This window comes from Schistocerca piceifrons, unplaced genomic scaffold, assembly GCF_021461385.2.
Source record: "Schistocerca piceifrons isolate TAMUIC-IGC-003096 unplaced genomic scaffold, iqSchPice1.1 HiC_scaffold_537, whole genome shotgun sequence".
Taxonomy (NCBI): domain Eukaryota; kingdom Metazoa; phylum Arthropoda; class Insecta; order Orthoptera; family Acrididae; genus Schistocerca; species Schistocerca piceifrons.
The window spans coordinates 123873-144080 of NW_025728774.1; the positions used below are offsets into that span (position 1 = coordinate 123873).

At 49.7% G+C, this 20208-nt stretch overlaps 22 non-coding genes across 22 annotated transcripts; 7 read left to right on the forward strand and 15 right to left on the reverse strand.

Moving 5' to 3' along the window:
* Positions 1–6: 6 nt before the first annotated feature.
* Positions 7–78, reverse strand: Trnap-ugg. The gene has a single exon. It is a non-coding gene; the product is annotated as a tRNA-Pro (tRNA).
* A 1642-nt stretch (positions 79–1720) lies between these two features.
* On the reverse strand, positions 1721–1792 carry Trnap-cgg. The gene has a single exon. It is a non-coding gene; the product is annotated as a tRNA-Pro (tRNA).
* A 235-nt stretch (positions 1793–2027) lies between these two features.
* On the forward strand, positions 2028–2100 carry Trnav-uac. The gene has a single exon. It is a non-coding gene; the product is annotated as a tRNA-Val (tRNA).
* Positions 2101–2701: 601 nt separating this feature from the next.
* Positions 2702–2773, reverse strand: Trnap-ugg. Its single transcript has one exon. It is a non-coding gene; the product is annotated as a tRNA-Pro (tRNA).
* A 1638-nt stretch (positions 2774–4411) lies between these two features.
* Trnap-cgg lies at positions 4412–4483 on the reverse strand. The gene has a single exon. It is a non-coding gene; the product is annotated as a tRNA-Pro (tRNA).
* A 235-nt stretch (positions 4484–4718) lies between these two features.
* Trnav-uac lies at positions 4719–4791 on the forward strand. The gene has a single exon. It is a non-coding gene; the product is annotated as a tRNA-Val (tRNA).
* A 601-nt stretch (positions 4792–5392) lies between these two features.
* Positions 5393–5464, reverse strand: Trnap-ugg. The gene has a single exon. It is a non-coding gene; the product is annotated as a tRNA-Pro (tRNA).
* Positions 5465–7106: 1642 nt separating this feature from the next.
* On the reverse strand, positions 7107–7178 carry Trnap-cgg. The gene has a single exon. It is a non-coding gene; the product is annotated as a tRNA-Pro (tRNA).
* A 235-nt stretch (positions 7179–7413) lies between these two features.
* On the forward strand, positions 7414–7486 carry Trnav-uac. The gene has a single exon. It is a non-coding gene; the product is annotated as a tRNA-Val (tRNA).
* A 601-nt stretch (positions 7487–8087) lies between these two features.
* Trnap-ugg lies at positions 8088–8159 on the reverse strand. The gene has a single exon. It is a non-coding gene; the product is annotated as a tRNA-Pro (tRNA).
* Positions 8160–9798: 1639 nt separating this feature from the next.
* Positions 9799–9870, reverse strand: Trnap-cgg. Its single transcript has one exon. It is a non-coding gene; the product is annotated as a tRNA-Pro (tRNA).
* Positions 9871–10105: 235 nt separating this feature from the next.
* Positions 10106–10178, forward strand: Trnav-uac. Its single transcript has one exon. It is a non-coding gene; the product is annotated as a tRNA-Val (tRNA).
* Positions 10179–10779: 601 nt separating this feature from the next.
* Trnap-ugg lies at positions 10780–10851 on the reverse strand. The gene has a single exon. It is a non-coding gene; the product is annotated as a tRNA-Pro (tRNA).
* A 1640-nt stretch (positions 10852–12491) lies between these two features.
* Trnap-cgg lies at positions 12492–12563 on the reverse strand. The gene has a single exon. It is a non-coding gene; the product is annotated as a tRNA-Pro (tRNA).
* Positions 12564–12798: 235 nt separating this feature from the next.
* On the forward strand, positions 12799–12871 carry Trnav-uac. The gene has a single exon. It is a non-coding gene; the product is annotated as a tRNA-Val (tRNA).
* A 601-nt stretch (positions 12872–13472) lies between these two features.
* On the reverse strand, positions 13473–13544 carry Trnap-ugg. Its single transcript has one exon. It is a non-coding gene; the product is annotated as a tRNA-Pro (tRNA).
* A 1637-nt stretch (positions 13545–15181) lies between these two features.
* Trnap-cgg lies at positions 15182–15253 on the reverse strand. Its single transcript has one exon. It is a non-coding gene; the product is annotated as a tRNA-Pro (tRNA).
* A 235-nt stretch (positions 15254–15488) lies between these two features.
* Positions 15489–15561, forward strand: Trnav-uac. Its single transcript has one exon. It is a non-coding gene; the product is annotated as a tRNA-Val (tRNA).
* A 601-nt stretch (positions 15562–16162) lies between these two features.
* Positions 16163–16234, reverse strand: Trnap-ugg. The gene has a single exon. It is a non-coding gene; the product is annotated as a tRNA-Pro (tRNA).
* A 1637-nt stretch (positions 16235–17871) lies between these two features.
* Trnap-cgg lies at positions 17872–17943 on the reverse strand. The gene has a single exon. It is a non-coding gene; the product is annotated as a tRNA-Pro (tRNA).
* Positions 17944–18178: 235 nt separating this feature from the next.
* Trnav-uac lies at positions 18179–18251 on the forward strand. Its single transcript has one exon. It is a non-coding gene; the product is annotated as a tRNA-Val (tRNA).
* Positions 18252–18852: 601 nt separating this feature from the next.
* Positions 18853–18924, reverse strand: Trnap-ugg. The gene has a single exon. It is a non-coding gene; the product is annotated as a tRNA-Pro (tRNA).
* Between the last annotated feature and the right edge of the window lie 1284 nt (positions 18925–20208).

A 20208-nucleotide genomic window follows, 5' to 3' on the forward strand; every position in this document is an offset into this window, starting at 1 on the left:
ATGGCAGGGCTCGTCCGGGATTTGAACCCGGGACCTCCTGCACCCAAAGCAGGAATCATACCCCTAGACCAACGAGCCACCTGTCTGGAGCAGTCAAGTTAATCCCAAGTAGTGGACCTCACAGGGAACACAAACTTTCACGTGAATTCGCAAGATAAACGCTTTCTGCAGGCAGCACTCACCACTGATGAGAACAATATTAAAGGCAACGAACAGCAAGCGAAATAACTTCATCGAGCACTGCTTATGATCAGCCGGCAGTGCCTCAGTTTCGGTATGTGGTTTCTCAGGGTTAAGAGAAGGCGAATGCACTAAACAAAAGAACATCGGGAAACCAAGCACCAACTCATAACGAAAAGATTGCACGATATACTGCAAGCAAAATTTCCAGAAGACGGATACTGAAGACGCCGCAGACAACAGAATTATTCTATGCAGTAACGATTATCTAGGAAGCGTGAATTGCATGTGCTGCTCCACCGCACAACTTCTTATGATACTGTTTTACTTATTCTAAATTTTCATTACCTCATCGTCTCTAGAATACTGTGTGGTTATCACCTGGTTTCCAACAGCGATAGTAGTAAGTAAATCGACTAAAAAGTCTTTCAAAGTAGGTCAGACACAAAAAAAAAAAAAAAAAATCGGAGCTGCGTGTAGCTCATGTCATTCTGCTTTCAAACGTGAATCTCCGGCTGGGAGTAGTGGCGTACTTCTGTAATCCAAGCTTCTGGGAGGCCGTTGTGTGGGAGAGATCTGGAAACAACTACAGATTCGGCCGTTCCACGAGCTCAGGAACGGCCGCGATGCCTTCATCGAGCTCTGCAGATCGACGGACGACAGTGTGGAAATTTCGGCAAGCGGTGGCTAGGGGTTAAGAGAAGCCAAACGCACTAAACACAAGAAAGTCGGGAAACCGAAGCACACAACTCATAACGAAAAGATTGCGGAATGCAGTGCGAAAGCAAAAGTTCGAGAAGACCAACTCTGAAGCCATCGGCGCGCTAGGAATTATTCCGCACAAGAGGCGATCATGTAGGAAGAGCGAGATGACGCTGTCGCTCGACCACACAATAAAATTTTGCTTAATCCAAATTTGCAATACCGGTTCGACACTAGAATGCTGCGCCTTGGTTCTTCCAAAAGCGGTAGTAATAAGCACGTAGACTGCAGTGTCATTTAGGGTAGTGAGTCAGACATGGAGAGGATATAAGGCGGGTGGAATATGCAACGACAGGGGGCATTGCAGGGCGGCCGCCGGCTCCTTGCGCTGTGGCGCGCCGGTGCCGGCGGCGGCCTGGCTGGGCTGCTGGTGCCTCCATGTAGAGCTGCCGCCGAGCCCAGGCACCGTGCCGCTAACGAAGCGATTGCCTTTAGTGACATCTTTTGCAATAACGACTGCGCGAATCGACGGTATCTCGTAAGGACAGAAAGAGCAGCAGCTGCCGCCGAGCCCAGGCGCCGTGCCTAACACGCAGAAGGTCCCCGGTTGGATTGCGGGCGGAAAGCCGTTTTCGTCGCACTCAGCAAGACACTTGCTACGATCTCTACTGTGACCATTTAAATCAAACGTTCCATCAGCAGGGTGCACATGGCTCAAATGAAACATGAAACGGTTTCAGAACTGGTTGTCGGATTTTAGCGCTGACTTGGAGGCCTGGAAATGCGCGAAACAGCCGCCGCCATGCGATTTGTTGCCACACCGTTGTACAAAACGCAAGGGCTCGTCCGGGATTTGAACCCGGGACCTCCTGCACCCGAAGCAGGAATCATACCCCTAGACCAACGAGCCTATTCGTTCCGAAAACGCACTGCATGTGAATGACGCCACCTTTGATGGTCTCACCATGTAGGGCTGCAGCTCAGCCAGCGTTCTCCCTGTCTGTCGCGGTTGGATTGTTTTTATCGACGTCTTTTACTATAGGAACTTCACGAATCGGAGGGAGCTCGTAGCCGATGCCCTTGCTAACACAGAAGACAAACTGTTGCTATTACGAGTCTCCGGGTGGTACATGAAAGCGACCGTCGTTTCCGTGGTGTAGCGGTTATCACGTCTGCTTTACACGCAGAAGGTCCCCGGTTCGATCCCGGGCGGGAACACAACAATTTTAATCTATATTTCGGATTTCATTTCCGAGATGACCTCACGTCCGCGTATGCAGAGACAAGCAATGTCGTATGCTAGACGGATAGGGCGTCATTTTACTGTCAAATACTGTTGCTCTCTTATTGCACCGGTATTTGGTAACTGAGAACGCCCCTAGCTCCATTATGGCTGGCAAAATTTATAATCCGGTTCTTCAGGGCTACTTCAAGTGCGCTTGCTACTGGCTTTCCTGAGCTCACCCTACTCGCCTTGTCACAGCTCTGTCAAAGTGTGATGCTAACTAATAATGAGAAACTCTTAGCCACACTCAATCTTACATGCCACCCCTTGGTTGTTGCCGTCGCTAGTAAGATGAGGGTAGACTGTCGCACAATTAAGCTGAATCTCCACTCACGGTGCACATATTCCGCAAAGACAACCTTGTTTTCCGTTGCATGCAAAATTACCGTCTGCGTTTCTATCGAATTCCACCTACGTACTTTACTGGTGCCGCATTCTTGTTATATCCACGTGCTATAACAGGCGTCTACTCTTCATTGAGGAGCTGCAACCGGGACTGAGTTCCACCTACTCTTCAGCACGGTCAAAATGGCAGGGCTCGTCCGGGATTTGAACCCAGAACCTCCTGCACCCAAAGCAGGAATCATACCCCTAGACCAACGAGCCACCTGTCTGGAGCAGTCAAGTTAATCCCAAGTAGTGGACCTCACAGGGAACACAAACTTTCACGTGAATTCGCAAGATAAACGCTTTCTGCAGGCAGCACTCACCACTGATGAGAACAATATTAAAGGCAACGAACAGCAAGCGAAATAACTTCATCGAGCACTGCTTATGATCAGCCGGCAGTGCCTCAGTTTCGGTATGTGGTTTCTCAGGGTTAAGAGAAGGCGAATGCACTAAACAAAAGAACATCGGGAAACCAAGCACCAACTCATAACGAAAAGATTGCACGATATACTGCAAGCAAAATTTCCAGAAGACGGATACTGAAGACGCCGCAGACAACAGAATTATTCTATGCAGTAACGATTATCTAGGAAGCGTGAATTGCATGTGCTGCTCCACCGCACAACTTCTTATGATACTGTTTTACTTATTCTAAATTTTCATTACCTCATCGTCTCTAGAATACTGTGTGGTTATCACCTGGTTTCCAACAGCGATAGTAGTAAGTAAATCGACTAAAAAGTCTTTCAAAGTAGGTCAGACACAAAAAAAAAAAAAATCGGAGCTGCGTGTAGCTCATGTCATTCTGCTTTCAAACGTGAATCTCCGGCTGGGAGTAGTGGCGTACTTCTGTAATCCAAGCTTCTGGGAGGCCGTTGTGTGGGAGAGATCTGGAAACAACTACAGATTCGGCCGTTCCACGAGCTCAGGAACGGCCGCGATGCCTTCATCGAGCTCTGCAGATCGACGGACGACAGTGTGGAAATTTCGGCAAGCGGTGGCTAGGGGTTAAGAGAAGCCAAACGCACTAAACACAAGAAAGTCGGGAAACCGAAGCACACAACTCATAACGAAAAGATTGCGGAATGCAGTGCGAAAGCAAAAGTTCGAGAAGACCAACTCTGAAGCCATCGGCGCGCTAGGAATTATTCCGCACAAGAGGCGATCATGTAGGAAGAGCGAGATGACGCTGTCGCTCGACCACACAATAAAATTTTGCTTAATCCAAATTTGCAATACCGGTTCGACACTAGAATGCTGCGCCTTGGTTCTTCCAAAAGCGGTAGTAATAAGCACGTAGACTGCAGTGTCATTTAGGGTAGTGAGTCAGACATGGAGAGGATATAAGGCGGGTGGAATATGCAACGACAGGGGGCATTGCAGGGCGGCCGCCAGCTCCTTGCGCTGTGGCGCGCCGGTGCCGGCGGCGGCCTGGCTGGGCTGCTGGTGCCTCCATGTAGAGCTGCCGCCGAGCCCAGGCACCGTGCCGCTAACGAAGCGATTGCCTTTAGTGACATCTTTTGCAATAACGACTGCGCGAATCGACGGTATCTCGTAAGGACAGAAAGAGCAGCAGCTGCCGCCGAGCCCAGGCGCCGTGCCTAACACGCAGAAGGTCCCCGGTTGGATTGCGGGCGGAAAGCCGTTTTCGTCGCACTCAGCAAGACACTTGCTACGATCTCTACTGTGACCATTTAAATCAAACGTTCCATCAGCAGGGTGCACATGGCTCAAATGAAACATGAAACGGTTTCAGAACTGGTTGTCGGATTTTAGCGCTGACTTGGAGGCCTGGAAATGCGCGAAACAGCCGCCGCCATGCGATTTGTTGCCACACCGTTGTACAAAACGCAAGGGCTCGTCCGGGATTTGAACCCGGGACCTCCTGCACCCGAAGCAGGAATCATACCCCTAGACCAACGAGCCTATTCGTTCCGAAAACGCACTGCATGTGAATGACGCCACCTTTGATGGTCTCACCATGTAGGGCTGCAGCTCAGCCAGCGTTCTCCCTGTCTGTCGCGGTTGGATTGTTTTTATCGACGTCTTTTACTATAGGAACTTCACGAATCGGAGGGAGCTCGTAGCCGATGCCCTTGCTAACACAGAAGACAAACTGTTGCTATTGCGAGTCTCCGGGTGGTACATGAAAGCGACCGTCGTTTCCGTGGTGTAGCGGTTATCACGTCTGCTTTACACGCAGAAGGTCCCCGGTTCGATCCCGGGCGGGAACACAACAATTTTAATCTATATTTCGGATTTCATTTCCGAGATGACCTCACGTCCGCGTATGCAGAGACAAGCAATGTCGTATGCTAGACGGATAGGGCGTCATTTTACTGTCAAATACTGTTGCTCTCTTATTGCACCGGTATTTGGTAACTGAGAACGCCCCTAGCTCCATTATGGCTGGCAAAATTTATAATCCGGTTCTTCAGGGCTACTTCAAGTGCGCTTGCTACTGGCTTTCCTGAGCTCACCCTACTCGCCTTGTCACAGCTCTGTCAAAGTGTGATGCTAACTAATAATGAGAAACTCTTAGCCACGCTCAATCTTACATGCCACCCCTTGGTTGTTGCCGTCGCTAGTAAGATGAGGGTAGACTGTCGCACAATTAAGCTGAATCTCCACTCACGGTGCACATATTCCGCAAAGACAACCTTGTTTTCCGTTGCATGCAAAATTACCGTCTGCGTTTCTATCGAATTCCACCTACGTACTTTACTGGTGCCGCATTCTTGTTATATCCACGTGCTATAACAGGCGTCTACTCTTCATTGAGGAGCTGCAACCGGGACTGAGTTCCACCTACTCTTCAGCACGGTCAAAATGGCAGGGCTCGTCCGGGATTTGAACCCGGGACCTCCTGCACCCAAAGCAGGAATCATACCCCTAGACCAACGAGCCACCTGTCTGGAGCAGTCAAGTTAATCCCAAGTAGTGGACCTCACAGGGAACACAAACTTTCACGTGAATTCGCAAGATAAACGCTTTCTGCAGGCAGCACTCACCACTGATGAGAACAATATTAAAGGCAACGAACAGCAAGCGAAATAACTTCATCGAGCACTGCTTATGATCAGCCGGCAGTGCCTCAGTTTCGGTATGTGGTTTCTCAGGGTTAAGAGAAGGCGAATGCACTAAACAAAAGAACATCGGGAAACCAAGCACCAACTCATAACGAAAAGATTGCACGATATACTGCAAGCAAAATTTCCAGAAGACGGATACTGAAGACGCCGCAGACAACAGAATTATTCTATGCAGTAACGATTATCTAGGAAGCGTGAATTGCATGTGCTGCTCCACCGCACAACTTCTTATGATACTGTTTTACTTATTCTAAATTTTCATTACCTCATCGTCTCTAGAATACTGTGTGGTTATCACCTGGTTTCCAACAGCGATAGTAGTAAGTAAATCGACTAAAAAGTCTTTCAAAGTAGGTCAGACACAAAAAAAAAAAAAAAAAATCGGAGCTGCGTGTAGCTCATGTCATTCTGCTTTCAAACGTGAATCTCCGGCTGGGAGTAGTGGCGTACTTCTGTAATCCAAGCTTCTGGGAGGCCGTTGTGTGGGAGAGATCTGGAAACAACTACAGATTCGGCCGTTCCACGAGCTCAGGAACGGCCGCGATGCCTTCATCGAGCTCTGCAGATCGACGGACGACAGTGTGGAAATTTCGGCAAGCGGTGGCTAGGGGTTAAGAGAAGCCAAACGCACTAAACACAAGAAAGTCGGGAAACCGAAGCACACAACTCATAACGAAAAGATTGCGGAATGCAGTGCGAAAGCAAAAGTTCGAGAAGACCAACTCTGAAGCCATCGGCGCGCTAGGAATTATTCCGCACAAGAGGCGATCATGTAGGAAGAGCGAGATGACGCTGTCGCTCGACCACACAATAAAATTTTGCTTAATCCAAATTTGCAATACCGGTTCGACACTAGAATGCTGCGCCTTGGTTCTTCCAAAAGCGGTAGTAATAAGCACGTAGACTGCAGTGTCATTTAGGGTAGTGAGTCAGACATGGAGAGGATATAAGGCGGGTGGAATATGCAACGACAGGGGGCATTGCAGGGCGGCCGCCGGCTCCTTGCGCTGTGGCGCGCCGGTGCCGGCGGCGGCCTGGCTGGGCTGCTGGTGCCTCCATGTAGAGCTGCCGCCGAGCCCAGGCACCGTGCCGCTAACGAAGCGATTGCCTTTAGTGACATCTTTTGCAATAACGACTGCGCGAATCGACGGTATCTCGTAAGGACAGAAAGAGCAGCAGCTGCCGCCGAGCCCAGGCGCCGTGCCTAACACGCAGAAGGTCCCCGGTTGGATTGCGGGCGGAAAGCCGTTTTCGTCGCACTCAGCAAGACACTTGCTACGATCTCTACTGTGACCATTTAAATCAAACGTTCCATCAGCAGGGTGCACATGGCTCAAATGAAACATGAAACGGTTTCAGAACTGGTTGTCGGATTTTAGCGCTGACTTGGAGGCCTGGAAATGCGCGAAACAGCCGCCGCCATGCGATTTGTTGCCACACCGTTGTACAAAACGCAAGGGCTCGTCCGGGATTTGAACCCGGGACCTCCTGCACCCGAAGCAGGAATCATACCCCTAGACCAACGAGCCTATTCGTTCCGAAAACGCACTGCATGTGAATGACGCCACCTTTGATGGTCTCACCATGTAGGGCTGCAGCTCAGCCAGCGTTCTCCCTGTCTGTCGCGGTTGGATTGTTTTTATCGACGTCTTTTACTATAGGAACTTCACGAATCGGAGGGAGCTCGTAGCCGATGCCCTTGCTAACACAGAAGACAAACTGTTGCTATTACGAGTCTCCGGGTGGTACATGAAAGCGACCGTCGTTTCCGTGGTGTAGCGGTTATCACGTCTGCTTTACACGCAGAAGGTCCCCGGTTCGATCCCGGGCGGGAACACAACAATTTTAATCTATATTTCGGATTTCATTTCCGAGATGACCTCACGTCCGCGTATGCAGAGACAAGCAATGTCGTATGCTAGACGGATAGGGCGTCATTTTACTGTCAAATACTGTTGCTCTCTTATTGCACCGGTATTTGGTAACTGAGAACGCCCCTAGCTCCATTATGGCTGGCAAAATTTATAATCCGGTTCTTCTGGGCTACTTCAAGTGCGCTTGCTACTGGCTTTCCTGAGCTCACCCTACTCGCCTTGTCACAGCTCTGTCAAAGTGTGATGCTAACTAATAATGAGAAACTCTTAGCCACGCTCAATCTTACATGCCACCCCTTGGTTGTTGCCGTCGCTAGTAAGATGAGGGTAGACTGTCGCACAATTAAGCTGAATCTCCACTCACGGTGCACATATTCCGCAAAGACAACCTTGTTTTCCCTTGCATGCAAAATTACCGTCTGCGTTTCTATCGAATTCCACCTACGTACTTTACTGGTGCCGCATTCTTGTTATATCCACGTGCTATAACAGGCGTCTACTCTTCATTGAGGAGCTGCAACCGGGACTGAGTTCCACCTACTCTTCAGCACGGTCAAAATGGCAGGGCTCGTCCGGGATTTGAACCCGGGACCTCCTGCACCCAAAGCAGGAATCATACCCCTAGACCAACGAGCCACCTGTCTGGAGCAGTCAAGTTAATCCCAAGTAGTGGACCTCACAGGGAACACAAACTTTCACGTGAATTCGCAAGATAAACGCTTTCTGCAGGCAGCACTCACCACTGATGAGAACAATATTAAAGGCAACGAACAGCAAGCGAAATAACTTCATCGAGCACTGCTTATGATCAGCCGGCAGTGCCTCAGTTTCGGTATGTGGTTTCTCAGGGTTAAGAGAAGGCGAATGCACTAAACAAAAGAACATCGGGAAACCAAGCACCAACTCATAACGAAAAGATTGCACGATATACTGCAAGCAAAATTTCCAGAAGACGGATACTGAAGACGCCGCAGACAACAGAATTATTCTATGCAGTAACGATTATCTAGGAAGCGTGAATTGCATGTGCTGCTCCACCGCACAACTTCTTATGATACTGTTTTACTTATTCTAAATTTTCATTACCTCATCGTCTCTAGAATACTGTGTGGTTATCACCTGGTTTCCAACAGCGATAGTAGTAAGTAAATCGACTAAAAAGTCTTTCAAAGTAGGTCAGACACAAAAAAAAAAAAAAATCGGAGCTGCGTGTAGCTCATGTCATTCTGCTTTCAAACGTGAATCTCCGGCTGGGAGTAGTGGCGTACTTCTGTAATCCAAGCTTCTGGGAGGCCGTTGTGTGGGAGAGATCTGGAAACAACTACAGATTCGGCCGTTCCACGAGCTCAGGAACGGCCGCGATGCCTTCATCGAGCTCTGCAGATCGACGGACGACAGTGTGGAAATTTCGGCAAGCGGTGGCTAGGGGTTAAGAGAAGCCAAACGCACTAAACACAAGAAAGTCGGGAAACCGAAGCACACAACTCATAACGAAAAGATTGCGGAATGCAGTGCGAAAGCAAAAGTTCGAGAAGACCAACTCTGAAGCCATCGGCGCGCTAGGAATTATTCCGCACAAGAGGCGATCATGTAGGAAGAGCGAGATGACGCTGTCGCTCGACCACACAATAAAATTTTGCTTAATCCAAATTTGCAATGCCGGTTCGACACTAGAATGCTGCGCCTTGGTTCTTCCAAAAGCGGTAGTAATAAGCACGTAGACTGCAGTGTCATTTAGGGTAGTGAGTCAGACATGGAGAGGATATAAGGCGGGTGGAATATGCAACGACAGGGGGCATTGCAGGGCGGCCGCCGGCTCCTTGCGCTGTGGCGCGCCGGTGCCGGCGGCGGCCTGGCTGGGCTGCTGGTGCCTCCATGTAGAGCTGCCGCCGAGCCCAGGCACCGTGCCGCTAACGAAGCGATTGCCTTTAGTGACATCTTTTGCAATAACGACTGCGCGAATCGACGGTATCTCGTAAGGACAGAAAGAGCAGCAGCTGCCGCCGAGCCCAGGCGCCGTGCCTAACACGCAGAAGGTCCCCGGTTGGATTGCGGGCGGAAAGCCGTTTTCGTCGCACTCAGCAAGACACTTGCTACGATCTCTACTGTGACCATTTAAATCAAACGTTCCATCAGCAGGGTGCACATGGCTCAAATGAAACATGAAACGGTTTCAGAACTGGTTGTCGGATTTTAGCGCTGACTTGGAGGCCTGGAAATGCGCGAAACAGCCGCCGCCATGCGATTTGTTGCCACACCGTTGTACAAAACGCAAGGGCTCGTCCGGGATTTGAACCCGGGACCTCCTGCACCCGAAGCAGGAATCATACCCCTAGACCAACGAGCCTATTCGTTCCGAAAACGCACTGCATGTGAATGACGCCACCTTTGATGGTCTCACCATGTAGGGCTGCAGCTCAGCCAGCGTTCTCCCTGTCTGTCGCGGTTGGATTGTTTTTATCGACGTCTTTTACTATAGGAACTTCACGAATCGGAGGGAGCTCGTAGCCGATGCCCTTGCTAACACAGAAGACAAACTGTTGCTATTACGAGTCTCCGGGTGGTACATGAAAGCGACCGTCGTTTCCGTGGTGTAGCGGTTATCACGTCTGCTTTACACGCAGAAGGTCCCCGGTTCGATCCCGGGCGGGAACACAACAATTTTAATCTATATTTCGGATTTCATTTCCGAGATGACCTCACGTCCGCGTATGCAGAGACAAGCAATGTCGTATGCTAGACGGATAGGGCGTCATTTTACTGTCAAATACTGTTGCTCTCTTATTGCACCGGTATTTGGTAACTGAGAACGCCCCTAGCTCCATTATGGCTGGCAAAATTTATAATCCGGTTCTTCAGGGCTACTTCAAGTGCGCTTGCTACTGGCTTTCCTGAGCTCACCCTACTCGCCTTGTCACAGCTCTGTCAAAGTGTGATGCTAACTAATAATGAGAAACTCTTAGCCACGCTCAATCTTACATGCCACCCCTTGGTTGTTGCCGTCGCTAGTAAGATGAGGGTAGACTGTCGCACAATTAAGCTGAATCTCCACTCACGGTGCACATATTCCGCAAAGACAACCTTGTTTTCCGTTGCATGCAAAATTACCGTCTGCGTTTCTATCGAATTCCACCTACGTACTTTACTGGTGCCGCATTCTTGTTATATCCACGTGCTATAACAGGCGTCTACTCTTCATTGAGGAGCTGCAACCGGGACTGAGTTCCACCTACTCTTCAGCACGGTCAAAATGGCAGGGCTCGGCCGGGATTTGAACCCGGGACCTCCTGCACCCAAAGCAGGAATCATACCCCTAGACCAACGAGCCACCTGTCTGGAGCAGTCAAGTTAATCCCAAGTAGAGGACCTCACAGGGAACACAAACTTTCACGTGAATTCGCAAGATAAACGCTTTCTGCAGGCAGCACTCACCACTGATGAGAACAATATTAAAGGCAACGAACAGCAAGCGAAATAACTTCATCGAGCACTGCTTATGATCAGCCGGCAGTGCCTCAGTTTCGGTATGTGGTTTCTCAGGGTTAAGAGAAGGCGAATGCACTAAACAAAAGAACATCGGGAAACCAAGCACCAACTCATAACGAAAAGATTGCACGATATACTGCAAGCAAAATTTCCAGAAGACGGATACTGAAGACGCCGCAGACAACAGAATTATTCTATGCAGTAACGATTATCTAGGAAGCGTGAATTGCATGTGCTGCTCCACCGCACAACTTCTTATGATACTGTTTTACTTATTCTAAATTTTCATTACCTCATCGTCTCTAGAATACTGTGTGGTTATCACCTGGTTTCCAACAGCGATAGTAGTAAGTAAATCGACTAAAAAGTCTTTCAAAGTAGGTCAGACACAAAAAAAAAAAAAAAATCGGAGCTGCGTGTAGCTCATGTCATTCTGCTTTCAAACGTGAATCTCCGGCTGGGAGTAGTGGCGTACTTCTGTAATCCAAGCTTCTGGGAGGCCGTTGTGTGGGAGAGATCTGGAAACAACTACAGATTCGGCCGTTCCACGAGCTCAGGAACGGCCGCGATGCCTTCATCGAGCTCTGCAGATCGACGGACGACAGTGTGGAAATTTCGGCAAGCGGTGGCTAGGGGTTAAGAGAAGCCAAACGCACTAAACACAAGAAAGTCGGGAAACCGAAGCACACAACTCATAACGAAAAGATTGCGGAATGCAGTGCGAAAGCAAAAGTTCGAGAAGACCAACTCTGAAGCCATCGGCGCGCTAGGAATTATTCCGCACAAGAGGCGATCATGTAGGAAGAGCGAGATGATGCTGTCGCTCGACCACACAATAAAATTTTGCTTAATCCAAATTTGCAATACCGGTTCGACACTAGAATGCTGCGCCTTGGTTCTTCCAAAAGCGGTAGTAATAAGCACGTAGACTGCAGTGTCATTTAGGGTAGTGAGTCAGACATGGAGAGGATATAAGGCGGGTGGAATATGCAACGACAGGGGGCATTGCAGGGCGGCCGCCAGCTCCTTGCGCTGTGGCGCGCCGGTGCCGGCGGCGGCCTGGCTGGGCTGCTGGTGCCTCCATGTAGAGCTGCCGCCGAGCCCAGGCACCGTGCCGCTAACGAAGCGATTGCCTTTAGTGACATCTTTTGCAATAACGACTGCGCGAATCGACGGTATCTCGTAAGGACAGAAAGAGCAGCAGCTGCCGCCGAGCCCAGGCGCCGTGCCTAACACGCAGAAGGTCCCCGGTTGGATTGCGGGCGGAAAGCCGTTTTCGTCGCACTCAGCAAGACACTTGCTACGATCTCTACTGTGACCATTTAAATCAAACGTTCCATCAGCAGGGTGCACATGGCTCAAATGAAACATGAAACGGTTTCAGAACTGGTTGTCGGATTTTAGCGCTGACTTGGAGGCCTGGAAATGCGCGAAACAGCCGCCGCCATGCGATTTGTTGCCACACCGTTGTACAAAACGCAAGGGCTCGTCCGGGATTTGAACCCGGGACCTCCTGCACCCGAAGCAGGAATCATACCCCTAGACCAACGAGCCTATTCGTTCCGAAAACGCACTGCATGTGAATGACGCCACCTTTGATGGTCTCACCATGTAGGGCTGCAGCTCAGCCAGCGTTCTCCCTGTCTGTCGCGGTTGGATTGTTTTTATCGACGTCTTTTACTATAGGAACTTCACGAATCGGAGGGAGCTCGTAGCCGATGCCCTTGCTAACACAGAAGACAAACTGTTGCTATTACGAGTCTCCGGGTGGTACATGAAAGCGACCGTCGTTTCCGTGGTGTAGCGGTTATCACGTCTGCTTTACACGCAGAAGGTCCCCGGTTCGATCCCGGGCGGGAACACAACAATTTTAATCTATATTTCGGATTTCATTTCCGAGATGACCTCACGTCCGCGTATGCAGAGACAAGCAATGTCGTATGCTAGACGGATAGGGCGTCATTTTACTGTCAAATACTGTTGCTCTCTTATTGCACCGGTATTTGGTAACTGAGAACGCCCCTAGCTCCATTATGGCTGGCAAAATTTATAATCCGGTTCTTCTGGGCTACTTCAAGTGCGCTTGCTACTGGCTTTCCTGAGCTCACCCTACTCGCCTTGTCACAGCTCTGTCAAAGTGTGATGCTAACTAATAATGAGAAACTCTTAGCCACGCTCAATCTTACATGCCACCCCTTGGTTGTTGCCGTCGCTAGTAAGATGAGGGTAGACTGTCGCACAATTAAGCTGAATCTCCACTCACGGTGCACATATTCCGCAAAGACAACCTTGTTTTCCCTTGCATGCAAAATTACCGTCTGCGTTTCTATCGAATTCCACCTACGTACTTTACTGGTGCCGCATTCTTGTTATATCCACGTGCTATAACAGGCGTCTACTCTTCATTGAGGAGCTGCAACCGGGACTGAGTTCCACCTACTCTTCAGCACGGTCAAAATGGCAGGGCTCGTCCGGGATTTGAACCCGGGACCTCCTGCACCCAAAGCAGGAATCATACCCCTAGACCAACGAGCCACCTGTCTGGAGCAGTCAAGTTAATCCCAAGTAGTGGACCTCACAGGGAACACAAACTTTCACGTGAATTCGCAAGATAAACGCTTTCTGCAGGCAGCACTCACCACTGATGAGAACAATATTAAAGGCAACGAACAGCAAGCGAAATAACTTCATCGAGCACTGCTTATGATCAGCCGGCAGTGCCTCAGTTTCGGTATGTGGTTTCTCAGGGTTAAGAGAAGGCGAATGCACTAAACAAAAGAACATCGGGAAACCAAGCACCAACTCATAACGAAAACATTGCACGATATACTGCAAGCAAAATTTCCAGAAGACGGATACTGAAGACGCCGCAGACAACAGAATTATTCTATGCAGTAACGATTATCTAGGAAGCGTGAATTGCATGTGCTGCTCCACCGCACAACTTCTTATGATACTGTTTTACTTATTCTAAATTTTCATTACCTCATCGTCTCTAGAATACTGTGTGGTTATCACCTGGTTTCCAACAGCGATAGTAGTAAGTAAATCGACTAAAAAGTCTTTCAAAGTAGGTCAGACACAAAAAAAAAAAAATCGGAGCTGCGTGTAGCTCATGTCATTCTGCTTTCAAACGTGAATCTCCGGCTGGGAGTAGTGGCGTACTTCTGTAATCCAAGCTTCTGGGAGGCCGTTGTGTGGGAGAGATCTGGAAACAACTACAGATTCGGCCGTTCCACGAGCTCAGGAACGGCCGCGATGCCTTCATCGAGCTCTGCAGATCGACGGACGACAGTGTGGAAATTTCGGCAAGCGGTGGCTAGGGGTTAAGAGAAGCCAAACGCACTAAACACAAGAAAGTCGGGAAACCGAAGCACACAACTCATAACGAAAAGATTGCGGAATGCAGTGCGAAAGCAAAAGTTCGAGAAGACCAACTCTGAAGCCATCGGCGCGCTAGGAATTATTCCGCACAAGAGGCGATCATGTAGGAAGAGCGAGATGACGCTGTCGCTCGACCACACAATAAAATTTTGCTTAATCCAAATTTGCAATACCGGTTCGACACTAGAATGCTGCGCCTTGGTTCTTCCAAAAGCGGTAGTAATAAGCACGTAGACTGCAGTGTCATTTAGGGTAGTGAGTCAGACATGGAGAGGATATAAGGCGGGTGGAATATGCAACGACAGGGGGCATTGCAGGGCGGCCGCCGGCTCCTTGCGCTGTGGCGCGCCGGTGCCGGCGGCGGCCTGGCTGGGCTGCTGGTGCCTCCATGTAGAGCTGCCGCCGAGCCCAGGCACCGTGCCGCTAACGAAGCGATTGCCTTTAGTGACATCTTTTGCAATAACGACTGCGCGAATCGACGGTATCTCGTAAGGACAGAAAGAGCAGCAGCTGCCGCCGAGCCCAGGCGCCGTGCCTAACACGCAGAAGGTCCCCGGTTGGATTGCGGGCGGAAAGCCGTTTTCGTCGCACTCAGCAAGACACTTGCTACGATCTCTACTGTGACCATTTAAATCAAACGTTCCATCAGCAGGGTGCACATGGCTCAAATGAAACATGAAACGGTTTCAGAACTGGTTGTCGGATTTTAGCGCTGACTTGGAGGCCTGGAAATGCGCGAAACAGCCGCCGCCATGCGATTTGTTGCCACACCGTTGTACAAAACGCAAGGGCTCGTCCGGGATTTGAACCCGGGACCTCCTGCACCCGAAGCAGGAATCATACCCCTAGACCAACGAGCCTATTCGTTCCGAAAACGCACTGCATGTGAATGACGCCACCTTTGATGGTCTCACCATGTAGGGCTGCAGCTCAGCCAGCGTTCTCCCTGTCTGTCGCGGTTGGATTGTTTTTATCGACGTCTTTTACTATAGGAACTTCACGAATCGGAGGGAGCTCGTAGCCGATGCCCTTGCTAACACAGAAGACAAACTGTTGCTATTACGAGTCTCCGGGTGGTACATGAAAGCGACCGTCGTTTCCGTGGTGTAGCGGTTATCACGTCTGCTTTACACGCAGAAGGTCCCCGGTTCGATCCCGGGCGGGAACACAACAATTTTAATCTATATTTCGGATTTCATTTCCGAGATGACCTCACGTCCGCGTATGCAGAGACAAGCAATGTCGTATGCTAGACGGATAGGGCGTCATTTTACTGTCAAATACTGTTGCTCTCTTATTGCACCGGTATTTGGTAACTGAGAACGCCCCTAGCTCCATTATGGCTGGCAAAATTTATAATCCGGTTCTTCTGGGCTACTTCAAGTGCGCTTGCTACTGGCTTTCCTGAGCTCACCCTACTCGCCTTGTCACAGCTCTGTCAAAGTGTGATGCTAACTAATAATGAGAAACTCTTAGCCACGCTCAATCTTACATGCCACCCCTTGGTTGTTGCCGTCGCTAGTAAGATGAGGGTAGACTGTCGCACAATTAAGCTGAATCTCCACTCACGGTGCACATATTCCGCAAAGACAACCTTGTTTTCCCTTGCATGCAAAATTACCGTCTGCGTTTCTATCGAATTCCACCTACGTACTTTACTGGTGCCGCATTCTTGTTATATCCACGTGCTATAACAGGCGTCTACTCTTCATTGAGGAGCTGCAACCGGGACTGAGTTCCACCTACTCTTCAGCACGGTCAAAATGGCAGGGCTCGTCCGGGATTTGAACCCGGGACCTCCTGCACCCAAAGCAGGAATCATACCCCTAGACCAACGAGCCACCTGTCTGGAGCAGTCAAGTTAATCCCAAGTAGTGGACCTCACAGGGAACACAAACTTTCACGTGAATTCGCAAGATAAACGCTTTCTGCAGGCAGCACTCACCACTGATGAGAACAATATTAAAGGCAACGAACAGCAAGCGAAATAACTTCATCGAGCACTGCTTATGATCAGCCGGCAGTGCCTCAGTTTCGGTATGTGGTTTCTCAGGGTTAAGAGAAGGCGAATGCACTAAACAAAAGAACATCGGGAAACCAAGCACCAACTCATAACGAAAACATTGCACGATATACTGCAAGCAAAATTTCCAGAAGACGGATACTGAAGACGCCGCAGACAACAGAATTATTCTATGCAGTAACGATTATCTAGGAAGCGTGAATTGCATGTGCTGCTCCACCGCACAACTTCTTATGATACTGTTTTACTTATTCTAAATTTTCATTACCTCATCGTCTCTAGAATACTGTGTGGTTATCACCTGGTTTCCAACAGCGATAGTAGTAAGTAAATCGACTAAAAAGTCTTTCAAAGTAGGTCAGACACAAAAAAAAAAAAATCGGAGCTGCGTGTAGCTCATGTCATTCTGCTTTCAAACGTGAATCTCCGGCTGGGAGTAGTGGCGTACTTCTGTAATCCAAGCTTCTGGGAGGCCGTTGTGTGGGAGAGATCTGGAAACAACTACAGATTCGGCCGTTCCACGAGCTCAGGAACGGCCGCGATGCCTTCATCGAGCTCTGCAGATCGACGGACGACAGTGTGGAAATTTCGGCAAGCGGTGGCTAGGGGTTAAGAGAAGCCAAACGCACTAAACACAAGAAAGTCGGGAAACCGAAGCACACAACTCATAACGAAAAGATTGCGGAATGCAGTGCGAAAGCAAAAGTTCGAGAAGACCAACTCTGAAGCCATCGGCGCGCTAGGAATTATTCCGCACAAGAGGCGATCATGTAGGAAGAGCGAGATGACGCTGTCGCTCGACCACACAATAAAATTTTGCTTAATCCAAATTTGCAATACCGGTTCGACACTAGAATGCTGCGCCTTGGTTCTTCCAAAAGCGGTAGTAATAAGCACGTAGACTGCAGTGTCATTTAGGGTAGTGAGTCAGACATGGAGAGGATATAAGGCGGGTGGAATATGCAACGACAGGGGGCATTGCAGGGCGGCCGCCGGCTCCTTGCGCTGTGGCGCGCCGGTGCCGGCGGCGGCCTGGCTGGGCTGCTGGTGCCTCCATGTAGAGCTGCCGCCGAGCCCAGGCACCGTGCCGCTAACGAAGCGATTGCCTTTAGTGACATCTTTTGCAATAACGACTGCGCGAATCGACGGTATCTCGTAAGGACAGAAAGAGCAGCAGCTGCCGCCGAGCCCAGGCGCCGTGCCTAACACGCAGAAGGTCCCCGGTTGGATTGCGGGCGGAAAGCCGTTTTCGTCGCACTCAGCAAGACACTTGCTACGATCTCTACTGTGACCATTTAAATCAAACGTTCCATCAGCAGGGTGCACATGGCTCAAATGAAACATGAAACGGTTTCAGAACTGGTTGTCGGATTTTAGCGCTGACTTGGAGGCCTGGAAATGCGCGAAACAGCCGCCGCCATGCGATTTGTTGCCACACCGTTGTACAAAACGCAAGGGCTCGTCCGGGATTTGAACCCGGGACCTCCTGCACCCGAAGCAGGAATCATACCCCTAGACCAACGAGCCTATTCGTTCCGAAAACGCACTGCATGTGAATGACGCCACCTTTGATGGTCTCACCATGTAGGGCTGCAGCTCAGCCAGCGTTCTCCCTGTCTGTCGCGGTTGGATTGTTTTTATCGACGTCTTTTACTATAGGAACTTCACGAATCGGAGGGAGCTCGTAGCCGATGCCCTTGCTAACACAGAAGACAAACTGTTGCTATTACGAGTCTCCGGGTGGTACATGAAAGCGACCGTCGTTTCCGTGGTGTAGCGGTTATCACGTCTGCTTTACACGCAGAAGGTCCCCGGTTCGATCCCGGGCGGGAACACAACAATTTTAATCTATATTTCGGATTTCATTTCCGAGATGACCTCACGTCCGCGTATGCAGAGACAAGCAATGTCGTATGCTAGACGGATAGGGCGTCATTTTACTGTCAAATACTGTTGCTCTCTTATTGCACCGGTATTTGGTAACTGAGAACGCCCCTAGCTCCATTATGGCTGGCAAAATTTATAATCCGGTTCTTCTGGGCTACTTCAAGTGCGCTTGCTACTGGCTTTCCTGAGCTCACCCTACTCGCCTTGTCACAGCTCTGTCAAAGTGTGATGCTAACTAATAATGAGAAACTCTTAGCCACGCTCAATCTTACATGCCACCCCTTGGTTGTTGCCGTCGCTAGTAAGATGAGGGTAGACTGTCGCACAATTAAGCTGAATCTCCACTCACGGTGCACATATTCCGCAAAGACAACCTTGTTTTCCCTTGCATGCAAAATTACCGTCTGCGTTTCTATCGAATTCCACCTACGTACTTTACTGGTGCCGCATTCTTGTTATATCCACGTGCTATAACAGGCGTCTACTCTTCATTGAGGAGCTGCAACCGGGACTGAGTTCCACCTACTCTTCAGCACGGTCAAAATGGCAGGGCTCGTCCGGGATTTGAACCCGGGACCTCCTGCACCCAAAGCAGGAATCATACCCCTAGACCAACGAGCCACCTGTCTGGAGCAGTCAAGTTAATCCCAAGTAGTGGACCTCACAGGGAACACAAACTTTCACGTGAATTCGCAAGATAAACGCTTTCTGCAGGCAGCACTCACCACTGATGAGAACAATATTAAAGGCAACGAACAGCAAGCGAAATAACTTCATCGAGCACTGCTTATGATCAGCCGGCAGTGCCTCAGTTTCGGTATGTGGTTTCTCAGGGTTAAGAGAAGGCGAATGCACTAAACAAAAGAACATCGGGAAACCAAGCACCAACTCATAACGAAAACATTGCACGATATACTGCAAGCAAAATTTCCAGAAGACGGATACTGAAGACGCCGCAGACAACAGAATTATTCTATGCAGTAACGATTATCTAGGAAGCGTGAATTGCATGTGCTGCTCCACCGCACAACTTCTTATGATACTGTTTTACTTATTCTAAATTTTCATTACCTCATCGTCTCTAGAATACTGTGTGGTTATCACCTGGTTTCCAACAGCGATAGTAGTAAGTAAATCGACTAAAAAGTCTTTCAAAGTAGGTCAGACACAAAAAAAAAAAAAAAAAAATCGGAGCTGCGTGTAGCTCATGTCATTCTGCTTTCAAACGTGAATCTCCGGCTGGGAGTAGTGGCGTACTTCTGTAATCCAAGCTTCTGGAAGGCCGTTGTGTGGGAGAGATCTGGAAACAACTACAGATTCGGCCGTTCCACGAGCTCAGGAACGGCCGCGATGCCTTCATCGAGCTCTGCAGATCGACGGACGACAGTGTGGAAATTTCGGCAAGCGGTGGCTAGGGGTTAAGAGAAGCCAAACGCACTAAACACAAGAAAGTCGGGAAACCGAAGCACACAACTCATAACGAAAAGATTGCGGAATGCAGTGCGAAAGCAAAAGTTCGAGAAGACCAACTCTGAAGCCATCGGCGCGCTAGGAATTATTCCGCACAAGAGGCGATCATGTAGGAAGAGCGAGATGACGCTGTCGCTCGACCACACAATAAAATTTTGCTTAATCCAAATTTGCAATACCGGTTCGACACTAGAATGCTGCGCCTTGGTTCTTCCAAAAGCGGTAGTAATAAGCACGTAGACTGCAGTGTCATTTAGGGTAGTGAGTCAGACATGGAGAGGATATAAGGCGGGTGGAATATGCAACGACAGGGGGCATTGCAGGGCGGCCGCCGGCTCCTTGCGCTGTGGCGCGCCGGTGCCGGCGGCGGCCTGGCTGGGCTGCTGGTGCCTCCATGTAGAGCTGCCGCCGAGCCCAGGCACCGTGCCGCTAACG